Here is an 18,604-nt window from a genome sequence, read left to right as displayed (position 1 = left end):
AAGTAGAGTCATTTCTAACTAGGTACTTAACATCTACATATTACTGTTCTAGTTGCATTAGAAATACTTGGATAAAGATTATAGCAAGTACATATTTCCAATAAGGAGACCCATACAATAGCCTCCCATGAACCATCTGTAGCAAATGCAATCTAAAGTTTACAATGCCTTAACAGAATTGGCTAGTCACAAACTAACCAGCAGGAAGGGATGAGTGAATAACATATTGAAAGAAAACAAAACAAGATGATGAAATCATATGACGGAATCACATCAGTCATGGCAGTTGAATTGTAAAAATATCACAGGGATCAAGACTTCCTACTATGTTTCAGCCAGATTCAGGACTTAAAGGGACATTTGATTTTTGATGTAGGTTTTGGCTCACTTCAATCAGCTTATACTGATTGCAGCATGAGAATCTGATGCTTTAGTTGTAGCCCCACAAAACCTCTCAATATGGTGTCACAGATTTAGGAAGGCAAGAAGCGTCCTTGTGGATTTCTCTGGTGCACTCAACCACTCAGCAAGTTCCCAGTATGAGAAATTAAAAACAAAAAACAAAAACTTATGGTTTCTTGTCAGAAAAAATAGGACCTATACAGAAGGATCAGTCAGTCAGAATACAACAAACACCTGTTTGATCTAAGTACCATGGATACTATATTTACATGGCAAGGAGGAAGGCATGGGGAGTAGGTGAGATTTAGAAGCTCAGAATTATGACACATTTCTTGCCATCTGCAGGTTTGGCTGTGATAGTTGGAGAAAGCATTCATATATTACCGAGTCTGAAATAGCTTTAATCAGCTCTGGGTTATTATGATTCCAAGCACAATGCCAAAGCATTTCCCCCTTTTTCACAACAGCAAAATTGAGGTAAAGAAAATATCATTCCCACCCTGTTCCAATTGCCTGAGATATGCAAGAGACCCTCCTCTAAATAGAAGTAATTTGCTACCTTTTAAAATTGTCTGAAGGCCATCCATGACATTTTAAAACAAAGGGGTTATGGTGGAGAAGAAGAAAGACAGGGAAAGAAACACCTCTGGTGAAACTCTTTGAAAGAATAGAAACAACACACAAATGGGTAAAGTTAGGAGATATGCATACATACTCCTTTTTGTGCATTGTATTAGTGCATCAGAACCAGAAAGTGAAACTAGTTTGTGTCCAAATGCAAGAAGAAAACGAACAGCATATAAATGTTGAAAAGTAGTAAATTGCGTATTGATGATGGGGCAGGAGGGAGAAAAGAGAATAAATTGGGTTATGTACCTGCCTGAGCATTGGAATAAGGGCATGTAAGGCAACTCTTACTCCCCTGTATTGACTATCTATATCATGGGTAGCAAGGCTGCGTCTGCAACGCTATTACTCCCTCTCCTATGCAGGTGGAAAAAAGGTGGGGACTAAGACTATGTCTATACCATGCACCTTTTAGTGACACAGCTGTGCCACTAAAAGGAGGCAGTATAGCCACTGTTTGTCAGCAGGAAAGAGCTCTCCTGCTGACAAAGCACTGTTCACACCGGCACTTTTCGTTGGTAAAACTTTTGTCATTCGGGGGGGTGTTTTTTTTACACCGCTGAACAACAAAAGTTTTGCCAGTAAATGTCCAGTGTGGACAAAGCCTAAGGCTCGATTCTCCACTGCACCTGTCAGCTCAGCTGAGTCTGTGCCAACTTTGTGCACTGATTACTTCTCCCTGGGTCATTGAGAGGTGGGAGGAGAAGGACCAGGGACCAGACTGAAATTCTCCAATTCATTGTCTGGTTTTGTTGCTCACCGTTTGTGGGAATGCCTTTATATACTGTATATATAATTATTAGGTACAATCAAGTAGATTTTGTATTATTTTTATCATAGCAGTGACCCTTACAATATCCACATTTTTCCTTTGCATTCATAGCTTACTTTTTTTATTAAAATAAAATACCCAAAATGAAATTTGTCATGCTAAATCTTATTCCAGGGAAAACTTTTATTACAGGAAAATCCACTACAAATTTCATATAACACTGGTACACCATCCATTCTAAATACCAAAAATGTTACTTGAAATTAGTGTCTGCTGTGTCAAGCAAATGTTTGTCAGATTAGACAAAGCTAATCAACTGAGTTTATAGAGTTCTAGCACAGACAGACCAGGATTTCTTCCCGAGAGAAAAGAGATCTGGAATATAGCTGGAGTTCAATTCACATTATTTAGTGGCTTGATATGGCTATAGAGAAAAAAATACATAAAATCAAGAAATAGAGTAATGTTGGCACAGATGATGTGTATGGGTTCCCCCACACCCCTCTTAAACCCAATCTATTGCACAGTTTAGAAGGCCAGTGGCTATTCAGGACCAAATCCTATCCAGGTAGGATAAATGAGGTTAAAGCAGTTTCATGTTTAGGTTGGAGAGTATCCTCCACTTCTCTCCCAAGAAAAGACCACTCATGGAAACTACTTAATAAGCCATTCTTGCTACCATATCTGTGGGTTTCATGTTCATGGTGAAGGGACAGGTAGGGTGGGAGAACAGGTATTGTGTTGTTTTGTATCTAGCATGATGGGGGATACAATACTATATGCACACACCAAAGACAGATATTTTGGGTTAGGAACTAGCCAGCGACTCATACACATGCAACTCTTGTAGAAGCCATATATTGCCACTGGGCCAGTTAGTAATCCAGAGACAGCTTCAGTGGATCATAGGAGAACCACCAAAGGAGAATCCCATATCAAGGTCTGTGGGGACAGTTCAGTTCCAAAGAAGCTCATGGCTTATGGGTTCTTTTCTGGCCTCTTATGTGGGTTTTTCCACTGTGGAAGGGACAATCTGCCCCTCGAGAGTTATCATAGAGGGGCACATATTGGACAATAGAGCCTAACCTGAGGAAGTAGCTACATGCTGCTTTGTATAACATTCAGCTGTTTTATCAATTAAGCACCTCAAAGCTAATTATGGGGAGATAACATATTACATCATTGAAAGGAGTACCAGAGGTATATTCAATGTCCGGAGGCCAGCCAATGAAATCTACATTTAAAATGTATTCCAGCAGTGGGCCAAGAATTAGCAAGGCATCTATTTATCCTTGCAAGAGAACAAATGCACATGATAAAAACAATTCACTATGTGCCAGAGTCAGTTAGCTCAGCTACAATTGAGATTAATTTCCTGCACTGAAAGAGTAAGCATAATACCACAGTAATGTGTTTGTTAAAACCTTTAAAAGAATAATCTTGTTTTTATTTTGAGACTTTTATGCAAAATGAGAGAGGAGGAGAAAGAAACCATGTCTTGTTAACTCTTCAGAGGGGTAGATGTGTGCATAAGACAAATGATAATTGTAGCAGTAATTTTTATACCAAAACCAAATGAGCTCTAAACCGCAAAGGATTTGAAATCTGATCCTGCACGCTTTGCTCCCATTTCTTTCAAAAGGAGTTTTGCCAGAGGAAAAACTACAGATCAGGACATAAGATTCAACCCCAAGTTCAGAGGATCTTGCTATCAGCAGAGATTGCTGCCAGCTGGCCACTTAACTGATGATACAGGACCCAGGGATAGAAAGATGCATTAGGTACTTTTGGTGGAATTCTGCGCCAAAACATTAAAAATTCTGCACACAATATTTTTTAAATTCAGCAAAATTTTGCAAATTTTAACACTATATAATTATACCAGTTTCAATTATTTTGGTAATTTATTTAAAAATACCTGTCAGCAAGTATGTCTGTAACAACACAGACACACAAAAATTCCTCCAGGAGTAGAGTGTTAAAGAAACCTTTCGACAACCCAGTTCCTGTTTTTCTGTTCCCTCTCCCACAGAGTCCAGCTGGGGGCCAGTCACTCACACTCGTTACCCCCTACAGGACAGCTGTGGCCCCCCACCAGGCCCAGACACTCACATCCTCTAACCCCCAGAGGCCAGGGATACAAAGGAAGACACCGTCTGATGCTGAGTCCTGGGCTTGCACAGAATTTCCTCTGTGTTGCTGCCTCCTTCCTTCAGGGTGTGCTGAGAACTGCAGCTGCTGCGAACCCTCTGGTTCCCTTCCACTCCCCATGGCTTTGTCTTCTATTTGTGAGCTGGGCCCTCATGTCAGCCAACATCTCTGCAGCCAATTTCTAGGGGGAAAAAGGAAATTCTACACACATAACATTAATTTCTGCAAAATTCTGCAATGCACAGTGGCACAGAATTCCCCCAGGAGTAACCTAGGAATCCATATCAACTCTTGGCTCTTGTCTTGAGTGACCCAAGGGAAACAGGAGTGGGAGCAGGGAGTGATATTAAACACTGCTGCTTGTTTGGGAATGGGCAAGAACATTTCTTCCTCCCCAAGCTAGTCTAAATATTTGGGGTATCCCAGATTAGGTTTAATTAACACCTGGCTCTAAGGAATCTACAAAACAATACAAACTATAAAAATACAAACTTATCCCCAATTAAATCAATGGCAACTCCCACCAATTTTGATGGCAGTAGTGTCTGGCCAAATTCTTTAGCCCATATAGCTTATAAGAAAGAGTGGAGAGAAGAGAGAAGGTTATCTCAAAGCTAGACAGGTTCCTTAAGAAAGAGGGACAAGTTGATGGCAGTAAGTTGTAATAGATGCTTTGGTAGTTATTTTTTAAAATGAGTAGTTATGATGTGAATACAATAGAAGACCAGATAAGTAAAGCAGTCATACATTTGTCTGTATGAGTGTCAGAGTAGCAATACTGCAGGGATATTTAATCTTTTACATTAGATATTGTCATTACACCAATAAAACATTCACTTCTCAGAGGAAGTCACATCAATGGGGTAAAAATCAGAGTAGCAGAAGCAGCCTGAAGATATCAGGACTAGCTCTGAGATTCTGTTTCCTACCTCATCAAGAGGAATTACAGACATCAAAAACAGTGAGAAAATAATTTGACCTACTTTTAAATATACCTGCTAGTATATGTAAATCTATTTTAGTTCAAAAGCCCTATGTGTTACAGCATAGATAAGTGACCAAATAAAAATTAAAAATAAAATAAAATTTAAGCTTTGAATAGATAAAACCCAGGCTCTTAAACAATTAAGATAAAACAATAAAGCCTAAATATGATAGCCTTAAAAGTGTGTGTATATGTGTAAATACACAAAAACATAAATCTGAGAAGAAACCATAGAACTTGTCCCAGAGAATATTAAACATTCTAAACTCAGACACCAATAAAGAACACCTCAGCTTATAGTTTGCAGAGCATTTTTCATACAAACTAATTTTTGTTTGTGTATTATGTATAGTGTGTATTTTATGGAAATAAATGGCATAAGAATGAACAAATATATACTAATTTAAATTTTGCTTATAAGTTGAGCTTTGGAATGGTCCAACATACAGAAGAAGTAGAAGCCAATAAAGTGTAATATTTAAAATAAGGTATTTATTGGAAAAAAAAACCCAACAATCCTGGCAGTTTAGATTCATGTAACTTATTTCAAAGTTGACCCTCTCCAATGGAAGGCAATCTAAGCATTTTCTTTAGCTTTTGAAATACAGTGTGGGGGATTGTAACAAGGTGGTGGGATCCCCCACCGCCCTGTGGAGGGATGAGCCTCTCCTAGCACCAACATGGGTGGAGCTAGCATGTCCTGTGCCCGCCATCAGAGGGCAGGGCACAGGACAGGAAGTAGAAAAGAGCAACTGCAGAGCTCACTTGAAAGCCAGCTGCCAGAGAGGCCAGATGCCTGTGGCCTAGCTCCAGGCTGGGACACGCAGGCAGGCTGTGGCCGACACGAGGACTGGCCAGGCCAGCCCAGCCTACTCCTGGCCAGCTACCCTGAGGAGCAGCCGAGCCTACCCCTTGCCCGCTACCCGGAGGAACCGATGGTGCTGGAAACCTCTGAGGACACCTCCCTAACCCAAGTACCCTACGAGGGGGAGTCCGGAAGTAGCCCAGGGGCAGTTGACCCTGGTCTGGCCGCAGCCCAGCCAGGACCCATGTTAGTGTGTTGGGGTCAGGATCCCCACTGACACAGCAGCGAGTCTCCTGCCACTGCTAGGGCCCCGGGCTGGGACGCAGTGGAGTGGGTGGGCCTGCATCCCTACTGCCACCCAACTCACGAGTGGCAGTCTCCCCCTCGCACCAGATGCTCAGAAGCCTGAGCTCCTGACTGCGTGTTTGCTGCCTCGCCCTGACCCAGGGCCTGGGCTCATATTGAACTATTGGCTCAGCCTCTGCCTAAGGGCCCGAGCTCCTGGCTGTTTACTGGCCAGCCCTGGCCTAGGGCTTGGGCCCATAGTGAACTGTTGCGAGGCGGTGGGATCCCCCACCACCCTGTGGTGGGACGAGCCTCGGCTGAGCCATTCTACAGGGATGTGAAGCCATTCAAGTTAACCAAAATTAATTTCTTAGCCACAACTAGTATAATAGTAATAACTGCTTCTGCTTGCATGTGGTACCAAAGAACAAACAGTTAGGGGCCCAAATTCTCCTCTGTTGTCTTACATCTGCAGAGTTACTCCTGATGTACACCAGTGTAAGTTTAACGCATGGAAACTGCACTTTAGCCTAGTGTAGTGCATCTACAGAAGGTAGCTGCATCAGTATAACAATGTAGTCACATCAGTGCAAAGTTTATTTTCTGTAGGCAGGGCCATATTCCTGCCACCCACATTCCAGGTGTGGACTTTTGTAAACCAGCATGGGGAAGGAGCTTGTCCACCTCCTATCCTCCCTGGGCCCCAAAGTAATGTGCTCCAGAACTACATAAATTTCTTGTCTGAATTAATCCCCAACTGGCTGGAGTGTTCCTCCAGCTTCAGCGCTAGAAGCACAGGTTTCTTCTTGCCCACACTACTCCTAGAATTGAGAGAAGAATTCACTCAACAAGTTTGTCCAATTTTTCCACTCACTGAATGTCACTTTATTGTGTCTGGCTGAGTGCAGCTATTTGATAGCAATATTCAGTCCATAAAGATACATTGCACCTGGGCATCTGTCCATAACCAGACATTTAGGGCCAGGAGATATGACACAGAACTGGATAAAGCTCTCCAGACAGAAGTAATTTATTACAAATAGTCAGAAAAAGAAAGCTAACGTGTCCTTCCCTTTTGAAGACTAAGTCAAATGAATCCTCCAAACTGTAATACAGACAAGAATGGAAAAGGAACTAAGCTTAGCTGACCTGACTGCTTCCAGGTTTGCTCCGTTTGAAGACTCCCAACCCAAAAAGCATCCTTCTCTTTCCCAGCTGAGCCCCTTCTCTGCTAGAGAGTGTCACTGAACCCACCCTACTTTAACAGACAGTTATGGTCCTTTTGTAGTGAAGCTGATTAATCCTTTCCTCACTTCAGGGAAGGGGCATAGGCACCCAAATATACACCTCCGCTTAGGAGTGTGATGAAGGGACCCCCAGTGGAAGCCAAGCCCTGCCTCCTGCAAAAAGAAATTCCACACTGGTCTGGTCATTGCTTCTCTGGTGGTGCATCAGAAATGAATTCTCTGCCAGCTCAAACACTAAAGGACAATGAAGATGCACATCCTTCACCATATGCAGCTAATTATGTGACACATGGTTGATAACAAGGAGGAAGCAGGAGCCTGGAGGGTAATAGCAGAAGAAGTCAGCTTCCCACTGTGAGTTACTTTATATTATAACAGAATAATTTTCCCCAGCTCCCAAACATACTCTAGAGAATGTTTGTGTGAATGTACATGATTGGGTATATTCCACCTTCTCCCACTCTTGGACAAAATGACTGTCAGGCACACCTCCAATTTGTCAATAGGCAGAATACTTGTTTAAGTGAAGTCTGGATATCATAGGATGGGTTGGTTAAAGAGAATCTTCTTGGGATGAGTAAATGCACAACTACAAGCATCAGACCATGGACTGTGGTTGGGGCTTTCAGGCAAAGTCCACGTGAGAGACAGTCCTCATGAAAAACTCAGAACAAATTACTAGTAACGTCAATCACTACCAGATAAAAACAGAGCTGTTTTTGGTGGTTGGGATAGGATGCTGTAAGAGGCCTTGTACCTTGCTTACCTGATCTTCTCTCCCAGAACCTGGCCCAAAGTCCTTGATTTCTGGATTTTCCCAGGTCACGGTTAGTTTTACTTACTTTAAGCCTTCCTGCTCGATGTAGCAGCTCCTGCTGCAGATCAAGTTAGTTCAAAATAATCAAAAGTGAATATCTAACTGTGCATCTACTTTTAAGTCAGCATCTATAGACTTAAGATGTTTTCAGCTGGGCATGCACAGTGTGACAGAATCCAGTCCACCAGATGTCAAGATTCAGCTGTTTGTGGTGCGGTAATCCTGATGTTTTTTTAAAGGTGTGGGCAAACTTTTCACTGTGTGTGGGGTGGGGTGGGGATGGGGAGGAGCATGTTATTTTCTCACCTCTTCTATAATTCAAAAGAGGTTCGGGGGATTTTACTCTGACTTTCAGAAAAACAGCTAAGTTAGTCTCAGGGCAGAGACCAAGCACAGAATGGTTTAGCTCTAATAGTGAATATTTTATAATATTAATGGAAACATGGAGTTTAATGGAAAGTTTTCAGTTTTAACTAAAAGTTGCTACTTGCAATGCTATATATGATGTAGAATAATATTTGTCAGAGAAGAAGAGACCTATTGCATGTAAAGTTCATCCTCCCTCAAGAGACATGCATATAATATTCAATAGAAGTTCTTGTACTGCCCTCACCACCATAGAAGCCCTCAGTAGTGCATTAAGCAGCATGACTAACATTTGTCACGTGCACAGTGTAGTCTTTTTAAATTAGTTTTTATTTTAATAAATATGTACATGCTAGGTGTTTATAATTAGAGAAGGCAAGGCCAACATAGCATGCTCTGAGCAGAAGGGAGTGAGGTTTGTGGGTTTTGTTCCTCGGTCACAGACAGAGCCACCAGGAACCGCTGTCTCCTGCACAGATCAGCCTTACCCTTGGGGTAGAAAGTTCTTCTATGCTGAGGAATGGGACTGACGACCGCCGTCTTCATCCAAAAGTTTTAGGTTATCTTTTAGATATGATGGGTCTAGCCATGGAGTCCCTTGAAGGACAGAGACCTTGAACTTGGCTCATACCGCATACTGAAGATGTAAGAAGTATTCAACTAATGATTCTGTTGATCTCTAGATATATTAAAAAACAAAGAAACAAAAAAAGTACTGTAGATATAAAGCTAACAAATTTGTTATCCCTGGGACATGGAATTTCTTAGGTAGCTATCTGGTGCCCCCTGCTGGAGTTTTCCACAAACTGAAAAAAGAAGCATTTTAGTGCTTGAATTCTTCTGATTTTTGTATTCTTCCCTTTCTGGATTTGTTACAGCATCAACACAGAGATTCCCTCTAAAATGGTGGCAGAGGGAATTATAATCTGGCCACAGATACATTTGCAATTGCATTTTTATCAAGTGGGGAAAATCAAGACCTTTTGTTTAAGTTAATCAACCAGATTTAGTCCACAGTAACACTTACTCCTTAAAGACAATTCTCATTAGCTTTCCAGGTGTCAGTTAGAGTTCTACTAGTCTTCCAAACCATGATTTTGTTCACCAGCATGCATAACTATGACATACTGTAACTACAAAAGAGAAATTCCCCTGAAGTCACTGAGAAAAGCTTGTATTGATACTATCATGCTGTACCTGATGTGTAGATATAAATAGAGGGACTTCTGTCTCCTGATTTGTCAAATGTGGAATCTTGAATGAGCATTTCTATGCACTTTAAAGTGGAGGTGTCAAGGCTGATTCCCCACTCTGGCACTTCGAGTGCAGAAGGTGGGGGCCCACAACGATTCTAAAAATTAATACTGGCCACTCCAGGCTTGTATTAAATTCCCAAGGTTACAGCTTCTCTCTGACCTTGGATGGATTGATGCTGCAACCACCCAAGTGCAAAAAACCCCTTTGGATTCAGGAAGGCTCACTTGGGAATTCCTCCCTGTGGGGAACCCTCAAGCCCTTTCCCCCCCGCTCCAGGGAAGAGCTGAGAAAGAAAACAAAGGAAATCAGTTGTTGCCACCAGCTAATTAAACAACATATGCACAATCCTCATAGGACACAAAAAACCCAATCCTGTTTTTAAAAAAGGTAAATTTTATTAAAAACAAAAAGAATGAAAATACATCTGGAACTTAGGCTATGGCTAGATTTAAAAAGAGTAAATATAATAATTATGATCTCCTACAGGTTTTTGTATATTGCCATTCCTAATGTCTGATTTGTGTCCATTTATCCTTTTCCGTAGAAAATTTGGTGTCCAAATTTGACACCATCAGCTCAGGATTGAACAAAGACTGTGAATGGCTTGCCAATTACAGAACCAGTTTCTCCTCTCTTGGTTTTCACACCTCAACTGCTAGAACAGGGCCTCATCCTCCCTGATTGAACTGACCTCGTTATCTCTAGCTTGCTTGCTAGCACACATATATATCCCTGCCCCTGGATATTTCCATTACATGCATCTGAGGAAGTGGGTATTCACCTACGAAAGCTCATGCTCCAAAACATCTGTTAGTCTATAAGGTGCCACAGGATTCTTTGCTGCTATAATAATTAAATATCAAGAATGGTTTTCTTGTGGTCCAGCTTAAAGGTTACAAGCAAAGCAAATTTCAGAGTAGCAGCCATGTTAGTCTGTATCCACAAAAAGAACAGGAGTACTTGTGGCACCTTAGAGACTAACACATTTATTTGAGCATAAACTTTCGTGGGCTACAGCCCACTTCATCGGGTGCATAGAATGGAACATATGGTGAGGATATATATATAATACACATAGAGAGAACATGAAAAGGTGGGAGTTGTCCTACCAACTCTAAGAGGCTAATTAATTAAGAGAAAAAACTTTTGTAGTGATAATCGCTAAATCTCTAAGGTGCCACAAGTACTTCTGTTCTTTTTGCGGATACAGACTAATGTGGCTGTGTCATAAACAGATAGGTAAGAGTTAATAGAACAAAAGTGCTTCATATCTCTTTTGCCTGGAAAGGGTTAACAAGAACAGTGAGCCTGGCTGTCACCTGACCAGAGGACCAATCAGAGGACAGGATACTTTCAAATCTTGAGGGAGGGAAGTTTGTGTGTGTGCAGTTAGTTTTTGGTTGTTGTTCACTCTGGGGGCTCAGAGGGACCAGACGTGCAACCAGGTTTCTCTCCAATCTCCCTGATGCAGGTTCTTATAGATCCAGAATAGTGAGTACGAGGTAGATAAAGCGAGTTAGGCTTATGTTTTTGTTTTCTTTATTTGCAAATGTGTATTTGGCTGGGAGGAGTTCAAATGTGTATTTGGCTGAAAGGAGTTCAAATTGGTATTTTGCTAAAAAGATTTTAATTTGTACTTGTATACTTAGGCTGGGAGGGTATTCCCAGTGTCTATAGCTGAAAGACCCTGTACCTATTCCATTATAATTTACAAAGATAATTTTTACTGTTTTTCCTTCTTTAATTAAAAGTTTTTCTTGTTTAAGAACCTGATTGTTTTTTTATTCTGGTGTGAGACCCCAGGGGACGGGGTCTGGATCCACCAGGGAATTGGTGGGGAGAAAGGAGGGAAGGGGGAGAGAGAGGCTAATTTCTCTCTGTGTTAGGATCACTGTCTCTCTCAGGTAGAGTCTGGGAGGGGGAGAAAGAAGGAGGGAGGGAAGGTGCATTTTCCTCTCTGTTTAAGATTCAAGGAGTTTGAATCACAGTGATCTTCCAGGGTAACCCAGGGAGGGGAAGCCTGGGAGAGGCAACGGTGAGGGAAAGGGTTTACTTTCCTTGTGTTAAGATCCAGAGAGACTGGGTCTTGGGGGTCCCTGGGCAAGGTTTTGGGGGGACCAGAGTGTACCAGGCACTGGAATTCCTGATTGGTGGCAGCGCTACAAGTACTAAGCTGGTAATTGAGCTTAGAGGAATTCATACTGGTACCCCATCTTTTGGGTGCTAAGGTTCAGAGTGGGGAATTATACCATGACAGGCTGCTACTCTGAAACCTCTTAAATACAGTGTTTCTCAAACTGTGGTTGCTGGAACCTGGCAATTATTTTTTTTAAACTCAGTAGTGGAAGGGATGCAATATTGTGTTTAAGTTGTGGTAAATGCCAAACAAGAATACAGAGAAATATGACAAGGTGGTCTTTTCCATTTGCTCAGACAGGAGGTGAGAACTCACATACAGTCATCCTGAACTTCTGAAGTAGGAGTGTTCACCAAGCTATTGATTTATTTCTTGTAGTTAAAGTAGTAACTACTACAAGTGCTAAAGCACATTTGGAAGTTCAACAATTCTTCAGGGGCCAGCATCAGCTTCATTAGTTGAATGGAAAAGGAGGATTGATGCTCCAAGTTCCCAATAACTGTCACTCAGTCCACAGTTACATGCAGCCACATCTAGTATATTGATCATTGCAATGAGGATTTTGATCAAAATATAGCACTCACATAACATCACAAGGGATCTGTCTAGAAAGAGATATTAAATTTACAAAAGTAACTGAAGAAGATTTCAGAAAGAATTGACAGATTAAAAATTACTACTGTCACAGTCTCGGTGGAAGTCAAACTTGATCGAATTAACAGAGAACTGGAAACAAAAGAAAAAGTCAGAGATGATTCATAAAAGCGATGGAAACTTTCTATTACTGTTAGCCAGCATGACTAATCCCAAATTTAAATGTGATAGGCTGAGTCCAGAACAGTGATGCTTAAGAGTGGCTAACATAACATAATCATGAGTTTTCCCTTCTCTTGTATCATTTAAAAATTAGAGACCTAAATCTGTCCAAATCTGTTGGCAAAGTAGGTTGCATCATAGTTAGTGGCAGTTAGGGGCTCTGATGAAGGGAGAAAGTGGGAGGTACAGGAGGGGAGCAGGGGTGTGGAGTGAGTGATAGTGGAACTGGGATGTGGGGGCCTGTCAGCTCTATGTTCTCCCTTCCTGTATTTGTGCTGGAACCTGCGGGGTCCTGTCCTGTTCGAGAGGTATTACCCCACTTTCTTACACCCCCATGGGAGAGGGCACTGTGTACCACTATTAACAATCTATAGAACTCAGCATTGAATGAGGCATGCTGCAGAGGGGCAATCCCCACTCCCCAGATCCCTTCATATCATAATCACGGCTCTGCCAACCTGATCCAACTAATCCCTCCCTCAATCCATATAGCTACACCTAACAGTGAATGCAGCTGGAGTGCATGCATATAATCCTCAGGAGTCATTGGCTATTGCTAGCTGGAGATGACAAAGTTAAGGCTATGGTGGCGTGTACCTTAACTCTGTATTGCTTGGTTTTCAGAAGTGTGAGTTTGGTTGAACCTGATGTTCTGGAAGGGCCCAAGATACCTCCAGGTGACTGTAGTCTGTGTTGATGGAGACTTTTCCATCAGTGAATTATGAAAACCACCACTATAGTGGAGGACCAGCAACAAAATAGTCAACAGTGGTAGAGAAAAGTGGGATGAATGAAGGTTCTGGTTTCCCAGCCTTTGTCTGTACATGCTTGAGTGCTTTTCCTTTTTTCCTATCTTTCAGGCATGGTTCTAGTTGCATCATATATATGCCAAACGACAACTCTCCAACAGCACCTACTATAAAGATCTCAGAGAAGACCCCACATCATAATGTACCCAGGAATTTAAGGATCTCATTAAATCTTCCCACAAACAATGCCAAGAGAAACTCTATAATCTCATCCCCCATTAACCCACCACAGGGACCTTTTACATGCTTCCCAAGATACACAAACAGGAAACCCAGGCAAACCGATCATATCTAGCCATGGCACCAAGGCCGTCCCTAGCTATTTTGGTGCTCTATGCAGCCCCCCTGAAGGGGGGGGGCTGTGGGGGACCCAGGCCTCTGTGAGCAACTGGCCCCCGGCCCTAGCCCGCTGTGCTCCCCTGGCTCCCAGCCTTGGGGGGCACGGGGAACTGCCCCCCAGCTCTCACCATGGCCACCGGCCCAGTCCTGCAGCTAGCCCTACAGCCGCAAAAGAGCATAAGGAAGGCAGGCAGCACACAGCCTCAGGCACCCCAGTCATGGAGAGCGTAAGGGCAGGCAGCACATGGTTCCAGCTCCCCGCCAGCCCCAGAGTGAGGGAAGGCGGGTGGTGCGCAGCCCCAGCCTCCTCAACTTTGGAGAACTGGGAAGGTGGGCGGCATCTGGCCACAGCCTCCCCAGCTCTGGAGCATGGGAAGGCAGACGGTACCAGCACCCCCAACCCCGGAATGCCAGGAGGGTGGGTGGCACACAGTCCTCCCAGCCCTGGAGTGTGGGGACGTGGGCAGTGCGCAGCCCCAGTCTTCCCAGATGGAGCTCTGGGGGGCTGGAGCTGGAGTACTGGAGCCGCACATATGGAGCATCACGGCAGGGGGTGGGGCATGCCTGGCTGTTTGGGGAGGCAAAGCCTCTCCCAGCCTATGCGACCCGCTGCCTATGCCCCTGACAAATGAAGTTAAACCAACCTAATTTTCTAGTGTAGACCAGGCCTGAGTATGTTTCCCAGACCTGCAAAAGAGCTCTGTGTAAGCTCCTCTCTCTCACCAACAGAAGTTGGTCCAATAAAAGATCACCAGTCTTGTCTCTAATATCCTGGGCCCAACATGGTTATTGCAATACTGCATCACTCATATTAGACTAAGTATTGAATAAGTATTTGCTGTACCTCTTCTCACCTTCTGGAGTAATTTTAAATAGCTGTAACAGTATATTAGTGGAGTTGAGGATAAAGTCTCAAATGATGCGAGATTCCTTTTGGAGAGAATTCCAAGTAACAGAAGATTGTTTTGTTAGCAGGGACTGCAGAGTCAGTTCCATCCACTACTCGTCTACAGCAGATAGTGAGGTGTGCACAAAGAAGGAAGGAAGGTATAAAAAGGTCTTTATGTTGTGACCTAGGGTGACCAGATGTCCCAATTTTATAGGGACAGCCCCGATTTTTGAGTCTTTTTCTTATATAAAATCCTATTACCCTCCACCCCCATCCCGATTTTTCACACTTGCTGTCTGGTCACCATAGCTTTTAGGGCTAGTTTGTACCTGTTAAGAGTCTTTTTGAAGGGTGGACTTCTATTGGTCTGCATGTGGAGAGTAGGGTGGCCCAATCTGATTATCCAACCCATTCCCACCACCTTCTTTGGAACACCCAGCACCTCCAGAGGAGTCGTTAAGGAGCAGGGACTACTATTCTGCCTGATATTTATGCAGGTTGTACAAGGAGTGAGAGATATCTTTGCCTTTTGAATTTATGGTCCCCTGGACTGAAATAGTCCAAATGTGTTGCCCTTTGGGACATACTGAAAAGCAGTTGTTCAGAGAAGTATTTTCACACTGGACTAACTTGAATGAATGTAGATTAACTCCCTCCCTCCCCCCCACAAGTTTTTTGGTGGAAGGTACTACTGAAGTGTAAATAATTATTGTTGAAGACATTGTTCTTCTATTTTGTTTTTACCCTAAGTGTTTGTAGACTGTAAAAGTCTCACTTCCATTCTGTATATGCACTGCCTTCTGCCTTTCTGCTCCTCAGAATTTATTCTAAAGCTTCTGCTCTAAGATATATTTTTATCTTCTGAACTATAAAGATAGAACAAGAGTTTGTTTTAGAATAACATAGTTCATGCAAATTGCATGGTTTATCTCTTCCGTCTCAGATGTGTCTACAGGTTTTGCAGATAAATTTGACACTACAGGACATGCAACACTGTATATTAATATTCTGCACTAATGCTACATGAAACACTTTAAAGTTGAAAGACAGTGCACAATGTAGCTCGTTTGTTTATTTTTTACTCAGCTCAGCGGATGTGCAATGATCACACTACTGCAATCACCACATTGTTACAAGTTAAAACCTTGTGAATAAAGTTTAACAAACGAAGATGTTGATGAAAGGCCCCTATTTATATTTACCTCTAGGAGTGCTGTTGATTTGAGTCTCACTTGAGATATCCAAATACTTATGAGAGCCAGTCTTTATTAAGGCACTGCATGCATCCAGTCCCCTTGCTAGAACAGTTAAACAATTGCCTCATTTTAGTATAAAAGTGGCATACATCAGCGAATTAATATTGATCAACTACCTTAAGTAAGCTTTATTTGTCTGCTTACCAAAGGTTGTTTAGCACAATACTGAATTAATATTGTATAAAATTTTCTTTATCTTTTTGGCTGTTTCAAATTGTATCAAGCTGATTATTAATTTAAAAACTTGTCAGCTTGGATGTGAAATTTCTAGGGCTGTTGATTAATTGCAGTTAACATGCGATTAACTAAAAAAATTAATTAATTGATTAATCACGCTGTTAAACAATAGAATACCAACTGAAATTTATTAAATATTTTGGATGTTTTTCTACATTTTCAAATATATTGATTTCTATTGCAACACAGAATACAAAGTATATGGCGCACACTTTATATTATTTTTATTACAAATATTTGCATTGTAAAAATGATAAAAAGAAATAGTATTTTTCAGTTTACCACATACTACTGTAGTGCAATCTCTTTATCCTGAAAGTGTAACTTACAAATGTAGATTTTTTTGTTACATAACTGCACTCAAAAACAAAACAATGTAAAACTTTAGGGCAGTGGTTCTCAAACTTTGTTGCACCATAACACCCTTCTGACAACAAAAATTACTACATGAACCCAGGAGGCGGTACCAAAGCCTGAGCCTGCCTGAGCCCTGCCACCCATGTGGGTGAGCCAAAGCCCAAGCCCCAGCCCCAGCAAATCTAACGCCAGCCCAGGCGACCCCATTAAAATGGGGTTGCGACCCATTTTGGAGTCCCGACCCACAGTTTGAGAACCACTGCTTTAGAGTCTATAAGTCCACTTAGTCCTACTTCTTGTTCAGTCAATTGCTAAGACAAACAAGTTTGTTTACATTTACGAGAGATACTGCTGCTCGCTTCTTATTTACAATGTCACCTGAAAGTGAGACCAGGTGTTTGCATGGCACTTTTGTAACTGGCATTGCAAGGTATTTACGTGCCAGATATGCTAAACATTCATATGCCCCTTCATGCTTTGGCCACCATTCCAGAGAACATGCTTCCAAGCTGATGATACTCATTAAAAAAAGAATGTGTTAATTTAATTTGTGACTGAACTCCTTAGCAGAGAATTGTCCTGTTTTGTTTTACCCGCATTCTGCCATATATTTCATGTTATAGCCATCTCAGATGATGACTCAGTACATGTTCATTTTAAGAACACTTTCACAGCAGATTTGACAAAATGCAAAGAAGGTACCAATGTGAGATTTCTAAAAATAGCTAAGGCACTTGACCCAAGGTTTAAGAATATGAAGTGCCTTCCAAAATCTGACAGGGATGAGGTGTGGAGCATGGTTTCAGAACTTCGATGCAGAAACTACAGAACCTGAACCATCAAAAAAGAAAAACAACCTTCTGCTGGTGGCATCTGACTCAGATGATGAAAATTAACATGCATCAGTCCGCACTGCTTTGGATCATTATCGAGCAGAATCCATCATCAGCATGGATGCATGTCCTCTGAAATGGTGGTTGAAGCATGAAGGAACATATGAATCTTTGGTGCATCTTGCGACGCTGGCTACAACAGTCCTATGTGAACACTTGTTCTCACTTTCAGGTGACATCACAAGTGCTGACTCTGTGGGTGCTCCGGGGCTGGAGCACCTACAGGAAAAAATTGGTGGGTACTCTGCTCTGCATGCCCACTTTTTCCCCTTAGCTCCAGCGCTTGTGCCATGAAACAGATGTTTCATGGTTGCAAGTGCTGGGAGGGAGGGGGAGGAGGACAAATGCAGAGTGCTTGTGGAAGAGGCGGGGCTGGGGCAGGAATTTGGGGAAGTGGTCCAATAGGGGCAGGGAGGAGGTGGAGTTGGGGTGGGGACTTTGGGAAAAGGGTTGGAATGGGGGTGGGACAGGGGTGGGGAAAGGGTGGAGTCGGTGCAGGGTCAGGGGTAGGGGGGCACGAGCACCCACCGACACCAGGGAAAGTTGGTGCCTATGGGTGACATTGTAAACAAAAAGTGGGCAGCATCATATCCTGCGAATTGTAACCAAACTTGTTTGTCACAGTGATTGGCTAAAGTAGGATTGAGTGAACTTGTAGGAGCTAAAGTTTTACATTGTTTTATTTTTGAATGCAGTTTTTTTTTGTACCTAATTCTACATTTGTAAGTTTAACTTTCATGATAAAGACATTGCACTACAGTACTTGTATTAGGTGAATTGAAAAATACTATTTATTTTGTTTTTTACAGTGCAAATATTTGTACTAAAAATAAATATAAAATGTAATTTATAATCAGTGTTGTAATTGAAATGAATATATTTGAAAATGTAGAAAACATTCAAATATTTAAATGGTATTATATTATTAACAGCACAATTTAGATTTTTTTATCATGCAATTAATCACGATAAATTTTTTTAATTGCTTGACAGCCCTAGAAATTTCTTAACCTGCTTTTGATGATGAAATAGCAAAATATAAAATTGTTGAGGTATCAAATGCATTAATACAGTTGGTGGAACAAAAGTAGGCTTAATTTGTTCAAACAAATTTGGAGCTTGTGATCAATGTAGAATGGTTGAAACAAATGTATTCA

This window comes from Gopherus flavomarginatus, chromosome 7, assembly GCF_025201925.1.
Source record: "Gopherus flavomarginatus isolate rGopFla2 chromosome 7, rGopFla2.mat.asm, whole genome shotgun sequence".
In the NCBI taxonomy this organism is placed as follows: Eukaryota; Metazoa; Chordata; order Testudines; family Testudinidae; genus Gopherus; species Gopherus flavomarginatus.
Note: the sequence above shows the minus strand (reverse complement) of the source record.